This window comes from Aegilops tauschii, chromosome 5, assembly GCF_002575655.3.
Source record: "Aegilops tauschii subsp. strangulata cultivar AL8/78 chromosome 5, Aet v6.0, whole genome shotgun sequence".
In the NCBI taxonomy this organism is placed as follows: Eukaryota; Viridiplantae; Streptophyta; class Magnoliopsida; order Poales; family Poaceae; genus Aegilops; species Aegilops tauschii.
The window spans coordinates 261,819,992-261,832,802 of record NC_053039.3 but is presented as its reverse complement, the minus strand read 5'-3'; positions in this window follow the sequence as shown (position 1 = coordinate 261,832,802).

Genomic DNA, 12,811 nt, shown 5'->3' with positions numbered 1-12,811 from the left:
GGTCTTGGTCTTGTTGCACCGATATGGAAACCTTTGTCTGATGCCTCGGTACTCCGCGCCTGCGCTTGCCCCCTTAGCACCTAAGGGGAAACAAGGACACTGCGCGCGCTGGCGCTGTCGTGGTATTCTCACGGGGGGGGGGGGGTGTAAGTCGACAGATGCCACAAGGGCTTTGTGTGAGGGTAAGACTGCTGCTGATAGGACCGGGAGCGGGTATGCGAGTAGCACGCGCTAGTTTACCCAGGTTCGGGGCTCTCCGGAGAGATAATACCCCTACTCCTGCATGTCTGAGTATATATATCTGGGGTGTACATCGGGCAGTACAAAGTGCTCCTAGAGCTGTATCTGAGGTCAGTGCCATGGGCGTCTGGCATCTGGCCTCGTATATGGCATGCCAGTGGCCGGCTATGCTCATGGCCGTGAGCATAGGAGTGCTCATGCGTGAGTGTGTTGTGTGGATGGATGGATAGCTAGCTAGCTTGCTAGCTTATTTGCTTGTGGGTGTACGTGAGTCCATCCATGGATGGATGGATGTGTGTCTCCTTTTATAGGAGAGGGTAGCTTAGTATGTAAGCTAGCTAGTGGGCATGGGTAAGGCATGGTGCATGTCATGCTTGTCCCCTGGGTCACTTCATAAATAGTGCCAGGGGACAAGTGACACTATACATGATGGCGGGGATGACACGTGAATAGTGCTCGGGTACGACCGTCTCGTCGGTGTCTTGTCGATGCCGGGTCGGACTGCAGTCGGCAGCCGGCTAGTCGATGCAGTCGGTCAGCTGGCAGCCGGCCGGGTGGAGCAGTCGGACGGGGAGCCGGCAGGAGCGGCTGGGCAGTTGGACTGAGGGGCTTTGCTAGCCCCGATGTCTTGAAATATTGTCTCGTCGTCTTCGGGATACCCGTGTCCAATTACTCCGACAGGCGCCTGCCAGCTGGCGCCCGCCTGGCCTTGGTCGTCATGGCTTGCGTCACGGGAACCTCGTGAGGTACCCCTTGCCTTTATCTCTCCGCCCCCTTGTGAGCCTGCCTGGTGAGGCCGCTCCTGAGGAGGCCTGGTGTCGTCCGCCCCGCGAGGCTTGGCCCCTCGCGAGGGTCTTGAGTGTTGGTTGATGAAGATGGGCCGCACTGGGCCACTGGTGGACCCACGCCGCAGGCCGCAGGCAGGCAAGTCTGGGGACCCCCGTTCCCAGAACACCGACACCTGGCATATGATTGTGTTTTCTCGAGGGAGGGTATCATTACCAGACGCTGCCTTCTTGGCTTTCTCCAGTTTGGCGGTAGCAGTGGCTAGCTGGGTCCGACAATTTTCCAGCTCCTGAGACAACAGGTTGTTCTTCTCTGTGAGCACCTGGATATACAACGATCCTCAAATCAGTTGCTTCAAACTGCTTCAAGTCTCGGGGGCTACTGGTATATAATTATCATAATTGTGCAAGTGTGAACTTACTCGCATATCCCTCAAATATTGGTCAGTGGCTCTAGCAAGCCCATCTCGAGCAGCTCGGATGTACGCATCACCCGAGTTGAAGGCATTGCAAGCCTCTCCTGAAAACCCGGGGTCGCAAAGAGCGGCCCGCCGGCGCCGATGATTCATGGCACTTTCCACTTCGGAATTTGTGACGGATACCTTATCTGAATCCTCCGCAGAAGGACAATCCGGTGTCACTTCCGCGTTAGCCTCAGTCCTTGAGACAGGGTCCAGAATCGGACTAGTGGAGGCATGACCGGCAGGATCCCCGGTCATAGTCCGGCGAACGTGTCTCCTGATAAGACACAACGGATAGCGTCATACTCCAAAGTGACAGCCATGGAGCATATTTAAAATCATACCACTTTGATGAAGGCTCGGCCATGTTTCTATTTGCCTTCCTCTTCGAAGGCCTGCCCGGCGTAGGCGCTGCTTTCTTGCGAGTCGCCTCAGGTGCAGCGTGGCACGCCGATCGCCTCCCCTTTTGAGCACAAGATAGTGCGGTGAGTGAGGCAGAATGAGGAAATTATTTCAAAGGATAAGTCTCCTGATTACTTACATGCGACGTAGGGAGAAGGCCGGGATAGTCAGCGATGAAGGCCACTTCTATGCCATCATAGCTCGCCTGGTAGAACACTCCTTCCCCGAGCTCCACGAATATATCTGGATCTTTGATGAATCCGGTGTCAAGGGCCCGGTTGTGATCCTTTGGCGGTGGTGCGTTACTGTGGAACTCCTTAGTGATCTCCCGCCATTCCTGTTTCAAATGGACGGATTAATATCTATGGAAACTGACTCAGGGAGTAAATTGAGTAGTGGGATGGAAACTCATCCAGCTGGGAGGGTTGTACATGGAAAATCCATCACTGGGCTTAATGCGGATGAACTCCTCTTTCTCCCCTTTGTACAATCCGGACAGTATTTTCGCCAAAGCGGCGGGGGTGTCCGGACCCTTTCGACCACAGCGGGTGGCGTCATCCTCTCCGTTGAAATGCCACAAAGGGCGCCCTCAGTATTGTAGTGGCTGGACACCCTGCATTATGGATATCGCCATAACCTCGACTATTGACAATCCGGACTAGGCGAGCGTCTTTCTCTTGCTCATCAATTGATGGACTTCCGTGCTATCTCCCTCCCTGGGGCTCCGGGGACGCCAGCTGAGGCGTTTCTTCAATGGAGCACATGAAAATTCAGGAAGACCCATTCGGACTGGGTCAGGAAGGGAGACGTCCTCAATATAGAACCATTCGGAAGGCCATTCTTCGGATGTCTTCTTCGGCATGCCGGATAGATATCCGGTCCCGGCGATACGCCATATTTCGGCGCCGCCCACTTGAAATATTGACCCCCCTTGATTACGAGGGCCGAGGCAGAATAGCTTCTTCCATAACTCAAAATGGGCCTCGCAACCCAGGAATAGCTTGCAAAGAGCAACGTAACCCGCAATATGCAGGATGGAGGCAGGAGTGAAATTGTGCAGTTGGAGGCCATAATACTCTAGTAGACCTCGGAGGAATGGATGGATTGGAAATCCGACACCTCTCAACAAGTAGGGAACAAAGCATACTCGTTCCCCCTGGATGGGTTGGGGAAATTCTCCGCCTGCTCCCCACCGTCGAAGGAAGCCAATCCGGCTCGAACGGGGACTAGATCTGCGGGGGGAAGAAATCCCTGTGTCTGCAACTTCACCAGTTGGTTATGGGATACAGAGCACTTTTCCCAATCGCCCTTTTTGGGGCCGTGGGGGCGGGAGGAAGAGCTGGGAGCACTAGCCATGTTGGGGTGGTTTTTGCGGGTGAGCTCCGAGGATTTCTCATTTGGGGGAGATGGTGTGGATTAGATCTAAAGATCCCCGTCTCTTTAAATAGACAATTTTCTCACATGGTCAGGGTGGTATGTGCAAAAGTGCCCCGACCTCTCGTATTCACTCGACACGTGGAAGCTGAAATCATGAAGGTGCAGAAGCCGATGAGCATGACATTAAATGAAAAGACGGATACTACTCTTTACGTCGGGGACTGTGAAGAAATCGGAGAAGGAATCCGCCTTGCAATGTCGAAGACAATCTGCAAACCGGACACCTCGTAATTGAAGCCTGGTTCGGGGGCTACTGAGGGAGTCCTGGATTAAGGGGTCCTCGTACAGCCGAACTATATACATGGGCCGGATTGTTAGGCTATGAAGATACAAGACGGAAGACTTCTTCCCGTGTTCGGATGGGACTCTCCTTTGCGTGGAAAGCAAGCTTGGCGATTCGGATATGTAGATTCCTTTCTCCGTAACTGACTTTGTACAACCCTAACCCCCTCCGGTGTCTATATAAACCGGAGGGTGTAGTCCATAGGGGACAATCATAATCTCGTAGGCTAGACTTCTAGGGTTTTAGCCATGACGATCTCGTGGTAGATCAACTCTTGTAATACTCATATTCATCAAGATCAATCAAGAAGGAAGTAGGGTATTACCTCCATAGAGAGGGCTCGAACCTGGGTAAACATCGTGTCCCCCGTCTCATGTTACCATCGACCTTAGACGCATAGTTCGGGACCCCCTACCCGAGATCCGCCAGTTTTGACACCGACACCTACCAAGACCCAATACCTTGCTTTTGCCTTTGTTAGCGTAGGTAATATGCTTCATATGAGATGGAGATAAAGCAGTGAACATCAATAAGTTCCTGTCACTGCTACGTCTTGAGCCTGCGTTGGTTTTCCTTGAAGAGGAAAGGGTGATGCAGCAATAGTAGCGTAAGTATTTCCCTCAGTTTTTGAGAACCAAGGTATCAATCCAGTAGGAGGCTCCTGAAAAGTCCCATGCACCTACACAAACAAACAAAGAACTCGCAACCAACGCAACAAAAGGGGTTGTCAATCCCTTCATGGCCACTTGCGAAAGTGAGATCTGATAGATATAGTATGATAAGATAAATATTTTTTGGTATTTTATGATATAGATTGGAAAAGTAAAGATGCAAATAAAAGTAGATTGAAAGCTTATATGATAAAAGATAGACCCGGGGGCCATAGGTTTCACTAGTGGCTTCTCTCAAGATAGCATAAGTATTACGGTGGGTAACAAATTACCGTCGAGCAATTGATAGAAAAGCGAACAATTATGAGAATATCTAGGCATGATCATGTATATAGGCATCACGTCCGTGACAAGTAGACCGACTCCTGCCTGCATCTACTACTATTACTCCACACATCGACCGCTATCCAGCATGCATCTAGAGTATTAAGTTCATAAAGAACAGAGTAACGAATTAAGAAAGATGACATGATGTAGAGGGATAAACTCATACAGTATGATATAAACCCCATCTTTTTATCCTCGATGGCAACAATACAATACGTGCCTTGCTGCCCCTGCTGTCACTGGGAAAGGACACCGCAAGATTGAACCCAAAGCTAAGCACTTCTCCCATTGCAAGAAAGATCAATCTAGTAGGCCAAACCAAACTGATAATTGGAAGAGACTTGCAAAGATAACTTAATCACACATAAAAGAATTCAGAGGAGATTCAAATATTTCTCATAGATAAACTTGATCATAAACCCACAATTCATCGGATCTCGATAAACGCACCGCAAAAAGAGTTACATCGAATAGATCTCCAAGAAGATCGAGGAGAACATGGTATTGAGATCCAAAAAGAGAGAAGAAGCCATCTAGCTAATAACTATGGACCCGACGGTCTGTGGTAAACTACTCACAATTCATCGGAGGGGCTATCGTGTTGATGTAGAAGCCCTCCGTCGTCGATTCCCCCTCCGGCGGAGCGCCGGCGAAGGCTCCAAGATGGGATCTCATGGATACAGAAGGTTACGGTGGTCGAAATAGTTTTTTGTGGTCGCCTTTGATGTTCTTGGGGTACGTGGGTATATATAGGAGGAAGAAGCAGGTCGGTGGCCGCCCGAGGGGCCCGCGAGATAGGGGGCGCACCCAGTAGGGGTGGGCGCGCCCTCCACCCTCGTGGCCGCCTCGACTGCTTCTTGACTTGCACTCCAAGTCCTCTGGATGATGTTCGTTCCAAAAATCATGCTCCCGAAGGTTTCATTCCATTTGACTCCGTTGAAACTCCTTTTCTTCGAAACACTGAAATAGGCAAAAAAACAGCAATACGGGCTGGGCCTCCGGTTAGTAGGTTAGTCCCAAAAATGATATAAATGTGTAAAGTAAAGCCCATAAACATCCAAAACGGGTAATATAATAGCTTGGAACAATAAAAAATTATAGATACGTTGGAGACGTATCAAGCATCCCCAAGCTTAATTCCTGCTCGTCCTCGAGTAGGTAAATGATAAAAACAGAATTTTTTATGTGGAATGCTACCTAGCATATTTCTCAATGTAGTTTTCTTTATTGTGGCATGAATGTTCAGATCCAAATGATTCAAAATAAAAGTTCATATTGACATAAGAAATAATAATACTTCAAGCATACTAAATCAAGCAATCATGTCTTCTCAAAATAACATGGCTAAAGAAGGTTATCCCTACAAAATCATATAGTCTGGCTGTTGCTCTATCTTCATCACACAATGTATTTAATCATGCACAACCCCGGTGACAAGCCAAGCAATTGTTACATACTTTAGTAATCTCAAACTTTTTCAACTTTCATGCAATACATGAGCGTGAGCCATGGACATAGCACTATGTGGAATAGAATGGTGGTTGTGGAGAAGACAAAAGGGAGAAGATAGTCTCACATCAACTAGGCTTATCAACGGGCTATGTAGATGCCCATTAATAGATATCAATGTGAGTGAGTAGGGATTGCCATGCAACGGATGCACTAGAGCTATAAATGTATGAAAGCTCATCAAAAAGAAACTAAGTGGGTGTGCATCCAACTTGCCTGCTCACGAAAATGTCGGCGTTCCAGGAACGGGGGTCCCCAGACTTGCCTACCTGCGGCCTGCGGCGTGGCTCGAGTGGTGGCCCAGTACGGCCCATCTTCATCAGCGCAAAACTCAAGACCCTCGCGAGGGGCCAAGCCTCGCAGGGCGGACGATGCAAGGCTTCCTCAGGACCGGCCTCGCCAGGCAGGCTCGCGAGGAGGCGGAGAGATCAAGGCAAGGGTACCTCGCGAGGTGCTCATGACGCAAGCCATGACGATCGAGACCAGGCGGGCGCCGGCCTGTGCAGTGCCCTTGTTTCCTCTTCGGTGTAAAGGGGGCAAGCATAGACGTGGAGTACCGAGGCATCAGGCAAAGGTTACCATTCCAGTGCAACGAGACCAATACCAGCAAAGCGGCAGGATGGAGGTCACCGTGGAGCCCAAGACGACGTCATCACCAGTGCCTTTGGCAGCCGAAGACCAACTTTAGTCAGGATAACTTGAACTAGATGTTCCCCTTCAAAATGGTCGTTGTTGGCGCCCTTCCCGCTCAATATTTGGGAAGAGGACCAGGGCCTCTATAAATAGGGCTAGCCATCTCATGGAGAGGCATCTGATCCAGAGCTGGTCAAGTCCTCCTCAAGAAAACCACCACCGCAAGAACACCTCTCGCGAGGCAGCTCTTCCTTTGTACTGTTCATCATTAGCCCCTGAGGCAATCCACCACACCACACACTGGAGTAGGGTATTACACCACAACGGTGGCCCGAACTAGTATAAATCTTGTGTCCCTTGTGTTGTTCATCGTCTAGCTTAGATTCTCGCGTGGTGATCACACGCGGATTGGTAGGGGGAAGACCTGCGCGCGCACCCCAGAGTTCGAACCTTAAGGGTTTGCCGGAACCCAACATCCGACATTTGGCGCGCCAGGTAGGGGTGCGCCGGAATATTTCTTCCGCTGTTCCGCGTTCGATCACCCGTCGTGTCCATGGCTGACGCTCGCCGGGCTCGCGCCGAGCGTCGGGCTGCTCTCGCCGCCCGCATCGCCCAAACGGCTCCCGTCGGCGGGTGTCCCTATCGTTCCCCGTCTTCTGCCGCCAACGCCGCCACCGGCCCGGCGGGGAACGAGTAGCAGGCCTCGTCACTGCATCTCTCGGTGCGGCGGGAAGGCCGCACCGCCACCCCGTCGCTGACCCCAGCTGGTTCGTCGTCCCACGCCCGTCGCGCCCCCACGGACGCGCACGCCGCGTTGCTCCTGGCGCGTGAGCTCCTGCACTACCGTCCCGTCGACGACCTCTACGAGGAGTGGCTGGCTCGCATCACCGAGCTCGTCAGCACTGCAGGGGGCTCCCCTGCACCGTCCCTCTCGCTGCCTCACCCACTGTCCTGCGCGGGTGGTGCAGCCCAGGAGGTGCCTCCGCCACCTCCTCCCCAAGAAGGCGCCCTGGCTCCAAGGCGCGCAGCCCCAGGACGAGATCCACCACGTCCAGCGCCCGCACGACAAGAAAGGAGCTGCCAAGAAATCCCTCGTCCCCAAGAAGGTGCTCGCTTGCTCCCGGCACTGGCACGCCATGACCGCATCCCTGCGCCAGCACGTTAAGACCCCGCACTGCTCCAGGCAGCGGCGCGCGGGAATCCCCAGGAGCAAGCCCCGCATCAGCAAAGAGTTTCGGTGGCCACCGCAGGCTGCCACGCCTTCACTACCGAGCTACGCAGTGTCGCCTGGCCGGGCAAGTTCAAACCCGACCTGCCTCCTCGCTACGACGGCACTGCCGACCCCGCGAAGTTCCTGCAGCTCTACGAGCAGGGCATCGAAGCCGCCAACGGGGATGAAAAGGTCATGGCGAACTGGTTTCCCATGGCGCTCAAGGACGGTGCCCGCACTGGCTCCTGAACCTGCCTCCTGGCATGATCTCCTACTGGGACGAGATGCGCACTCGCTTCATCGCCAACTTCCAGGGCACTCGCGACCGTCCGCCGGCCGTGGGTGACCTGCGCCGCATCAAGCAGCAACCCGGAGAGACCTTGCAGAAGTACATCCAGCGCTTCAACAGCGCTCGCCTCAAGATTCCCAAGGTGACCGAGGAGGCCATCATCTCGGCATTCTCCGACGGCATCTGCGACGTCAAGATGAAGGAGGAACTGGCAATCCATGAAGATCTGTGCACTTCTCTGGAGTTGTTCAACCTGGCGACGAAGTGCGCAAGGGCTGAGGAGGGACGCCTCTCCCTTCTTGAGTTCCCAGCTGCAGATCCAGAAGAGAAGAAAGCCAAGGCCAAGGATGTGAAGCGCAAGGGAGCAGCTGTGCTCGCAGCAGAGCCGGACATGGCATCCGCGACGTCAAGATGAAGGAGGAACTGGCAATCCATGAAGATCTGTGCACTTCTCTGGAGTTGTTCAACCTGGCGACCAAGTGCGCAAGGGCTGAGGAGGGACGCCTCTCCCTTCTTGAGCTCCCAGCTGCAGACCCAGAAGAGAAGAAAGCCAAGGCCAAGGATGTGAAGCGCAAGGGAGCAGCTGTGCTCGCAGCAGAGCCGGACATGAAGCGCAGCTGGGACCAGCCGGAGTCGTCCAAGGGCAGCCGGTACTGTGTGTACCACGATCTCCACACCCACAACACCAACGAATGCCAAGAGCTCAGGGCCGTGTGAGAAGGCCGTGTCGGTCGACGCCCCGAACGCAACGATCGGGGCTATGGCCGAGGCGGACGAAGAGGTGGAGGACGATGGGACGACCGTGGCCCTCGCCAAGGGTCGCGTGACCGGCCTCGCAAGGACCGCTGGCAGGACCAGCCTCGTGTGGGGGCTTGGAGGGATCAGCCTCGTGAGGATCAACCGCAAGGCAACGCAGGACTTCCTCCTCTGCCACCACCACCAAGAAGGAATGACGACCATCATCAGGACGAGGGGGCTGGGGGCTTCCAGGAGCCGCGTGCAATCGCTTGCATCTTGGGCGGTGCTCAGGCCCCAGCCTCTCAGCGCATCTTCAAGCAGTTTGCTCGCGAGGTGAATGCAGTCCTCCCCAAGCTTGAGGCCACGCACCCTCTCAGGTGGTCCGCGTGCGCCATCACGTTCAGCTCAGTGGATCAGCTCAAGTGCGCGGTAACAACCAGTGTCCTCCCGATGCTCTGTTCCCCAGTCATCAGCAATGTGCAAGTTACCAGGACCCTCATCGACGGCGGGCAGGGCTCAATGTCCTATCCGTCGAGACGTTCAACAATCTCCAAGTGCCATACGATCAGGTTCAACCAACCAAGCCTTTCTCAGGAGTCACCAATGGTTCCACTGTCCCGATACGGCAGGTCCGCCTCCCTGTCACCTTTGGACAGCGCAAGAACTACCGTACCGAGCTTATTGACTTCGACGTCACCCACATTCGCCTGCCATACAATGCCATCCTCGGGTATCCCGCCCTGGCCAAGTTTATGGCAGTGACTCACCATGTCTACAACGTCCTCAAGATGCCAGGAAGTGGCAGAGTCATCACGGTCCCCTGTGAAGAGAAGGATGTGGTGTGCTCTCTTGAGCGCGCCTTCCAAGCCGCATCCATCGAGGACCCAGACAGCAAGAGTGGAAACCTTCCTGAAGCAGCTCCCAAGAAGAAGACATCACCTGGCTCAAGGCCTCAGGAGGCAGGCACCTCCGGAGGCGCCACATCAGGACCTGCGCCCATCCAAGGGGCGCCACCCTCCGTCGCATAGGAAGGCGCGCCCGGCACCCTCCTCGGGAAAGGCTCGGGGGCTCTCTCCTGGGGAGCCACTGACTTTGCCAAGATCACGAGGGAGACACTCAGGCACCACTTGGAGGCGTGCTTCGCGGCACGTTTCCCTCAGGAAGGCAAAAGGCAAGGAGGGCCCAACCCTCAGGAGTTCATCACCAAGGTCGCTCAGGAGTTGCAGGAATCGAGAGTCATGCACGGCAACCGCCGCCTGCCCGGTGTAGCTCCCCATCCAGGCGAGGATGGCGGGCTGCGCGTCTGCATCGACTACCCAGGGCTCAATCGAGTCACGTCTCAAGAGCGCTTCTGGCCTTCGCGCGTGGGGCATTGCGAGGGTCCACCGCACAGCTACGTTTGCATGCCCTTCGGCCTGCCAAACGCGGCTGCTGCTCACCAGCGCCTAATGAGGAGCATTCTGGAAGCTCAGGTGGCCGAGCACCGCGCACTCCTGGAGGAGATGGAGATGGACCTCGCCTAGCCGCCCGGGCCTCCCGAGCCACTCGAGGCCCGGAGCTCCGAAGGCTCGTGAGGATTGGCTTCTTCACCACGCACCGTCAGCTACTCCGACACTCGCTCTGCAATGGTATCAAGTGACTTCTCTCAAGTTTCATTTCAGCTGGGAGCGCCCTCAGGGCTGCATCATTCCCAGGTCGCGTGGGTCTGTCCCCGCGGCATGTATCCATTTTGCTTGTGTCTTCAGCTTACCTTGTTGGGGGCGCCCCTCAGGCTGCATCATCCCAAGCCGCTCGGGCCTGACCCAGTGGCGTGTGCCTTTTTCTGCATCTATCTGAGTTGATTTGCTTCTTCATGCTTAACCCGTGTGTGATAATCGCCTGCTCGATTGACACCTACCTTTCGAGCCGCTCGCTCTGGCACGGCGCTTGCACATGGGTCCGTCCCTGCAACATCGATAAATTTGAGTGGTCGAGCTCTGGCCGCGGCAGCCCCGCAAGGCGCTACCTCACCAGGCCCATAGTGCCCCAATCACTCCCTCGAAGCAACCAATGGCTGGCTGGCAACCGTAATGGCAGTCCTTGTTTTCCTCGTGTTGGTGTACAGGATCCACCTAAGGAAAAGCGTGGGGGGCGTCGTGAGCTCTCTCTCTCTCTCCCGTGCGATCCACTCGCGCGTTAAAAGGGGCGTGCCTGAGCATCGCGACTCAGGGGCTCTTACTGGCTCTCCAGCCCTCACCCCCGGCCTTAACCCACGGCATCGCAACCTGTCATACCAGCGGCGGCTGAGCTCGCTCGAGGGCCAGGACCTGAGGACGTTGAGCATGAAGGAAAGTGCGGGGAAGAGGGGAGAAGCTCACGAGGACCTAACCCAGCGACACCCCAGCAGCTGGCGCGCAGGCCCGGCACCTCGCCAAAGAATGACTACAAGCTCACGAGATAAGTCACGCCCCTGGAAAAGCTAAATCAACGTGACGCTAAACCCTCGCCTAGTGCGACTCTGTCACGGTGACGTTGCCTTCCTTTCTTGCCTAGCGGAGGCTGCTTGAGCGCTTAAGGCGACTGAAGGAAATATGCCCTAGAGGCAATAATAAAGTTATTATTTATTTCCTTATATCATGATAAACGTTTATTATTCATGCTAGAATTGTATTAACTGGAAACTTGATACATGTGTGAATACATAGACAAACAGAGTGTCACTAGTATGCCTCTACTTGACTAGCTCGTTGATCAAAGATGGTTATGTTTCCTAGCCATAGACATGAGTTGTCATTTGATTAACGGGATCACATCATTAGGAGAATGATGTGATTGACTTCACCCATTCCGTTAGCTTAGCACTCGATCGTTTAGTATGTTGCTATTGCTTTCTTCATGACTTATACATGTTCCTATGACTATAAGATTATGCGACTCCCGTTTACCGGAGGAACACTTTGTGTGCTACCAAACGTCACAACGTAACTAGGTGATTATAAAGGTGCTCTACAGGTGCTTCCAAAGGTACTTGTTGGGTTGGCGTATTTTGAGATTAGGATTTGTCACTCCGATTGTCGGAGAGGTATCTTTGGGCTCACTCAGTAATACACATCACTATAAGCCTTGCAAGCATTGTGACTAATGAGTTAGTTGCGGGATGATGTATTACGGAACGAGTAAAGAGACTTGCCGGTAACGAGATTGAACTAGGTATCGAGATACCGACGATCGAATCTCGGGCAAGTAACATACCGATGACAAAGGGAACAACGTATGTTGTTATGCGGTCTGACCGATAAAGATCTTCGTAGAATATGTAGGAACCAATATGAGCATCCAGGTTCCGCTATTGGTTATTGACCGGAGAGGTGTCTCGGTCATGTCTACATAGTTCTCGAACCCGTAGGGTCCGCACGCTTAACGTTACGATGACAGTTATATTATGAGTTTATATGTTTTGATGTACCGAAGGTTGTTCGGAGTCCCGGATGTGATCACGGACATGACGAGGAGTCTCGAAATGGTCGAGACATAAAGATTGATATATTGGAAGCCTATGTTTGGACATCGGAAGTGTTCCGGGTGAAATCGGGATTTTTTCGGAGTACCGGGAGGTTACCGGAACCCCCCGGTAACTTAATGGGCCTTAGTGGGCCTAGGTGGAAGAGAGGAGAGGAGGCCAGGGCAGGGTCGCGCGTCCCTCCTCCCAAGTCCGAATAGGACAAGGAGAGGGGGCGGCGCCCCCCCTTCCTTCCTCCCCTCCACCTTTTCCCCCTTTCTCTCCTAGTCCAACATGGAAAAGGGGGGAGTCCTACTCCCGGTAGGAGTAGGACTCCTCCTGGGGCGC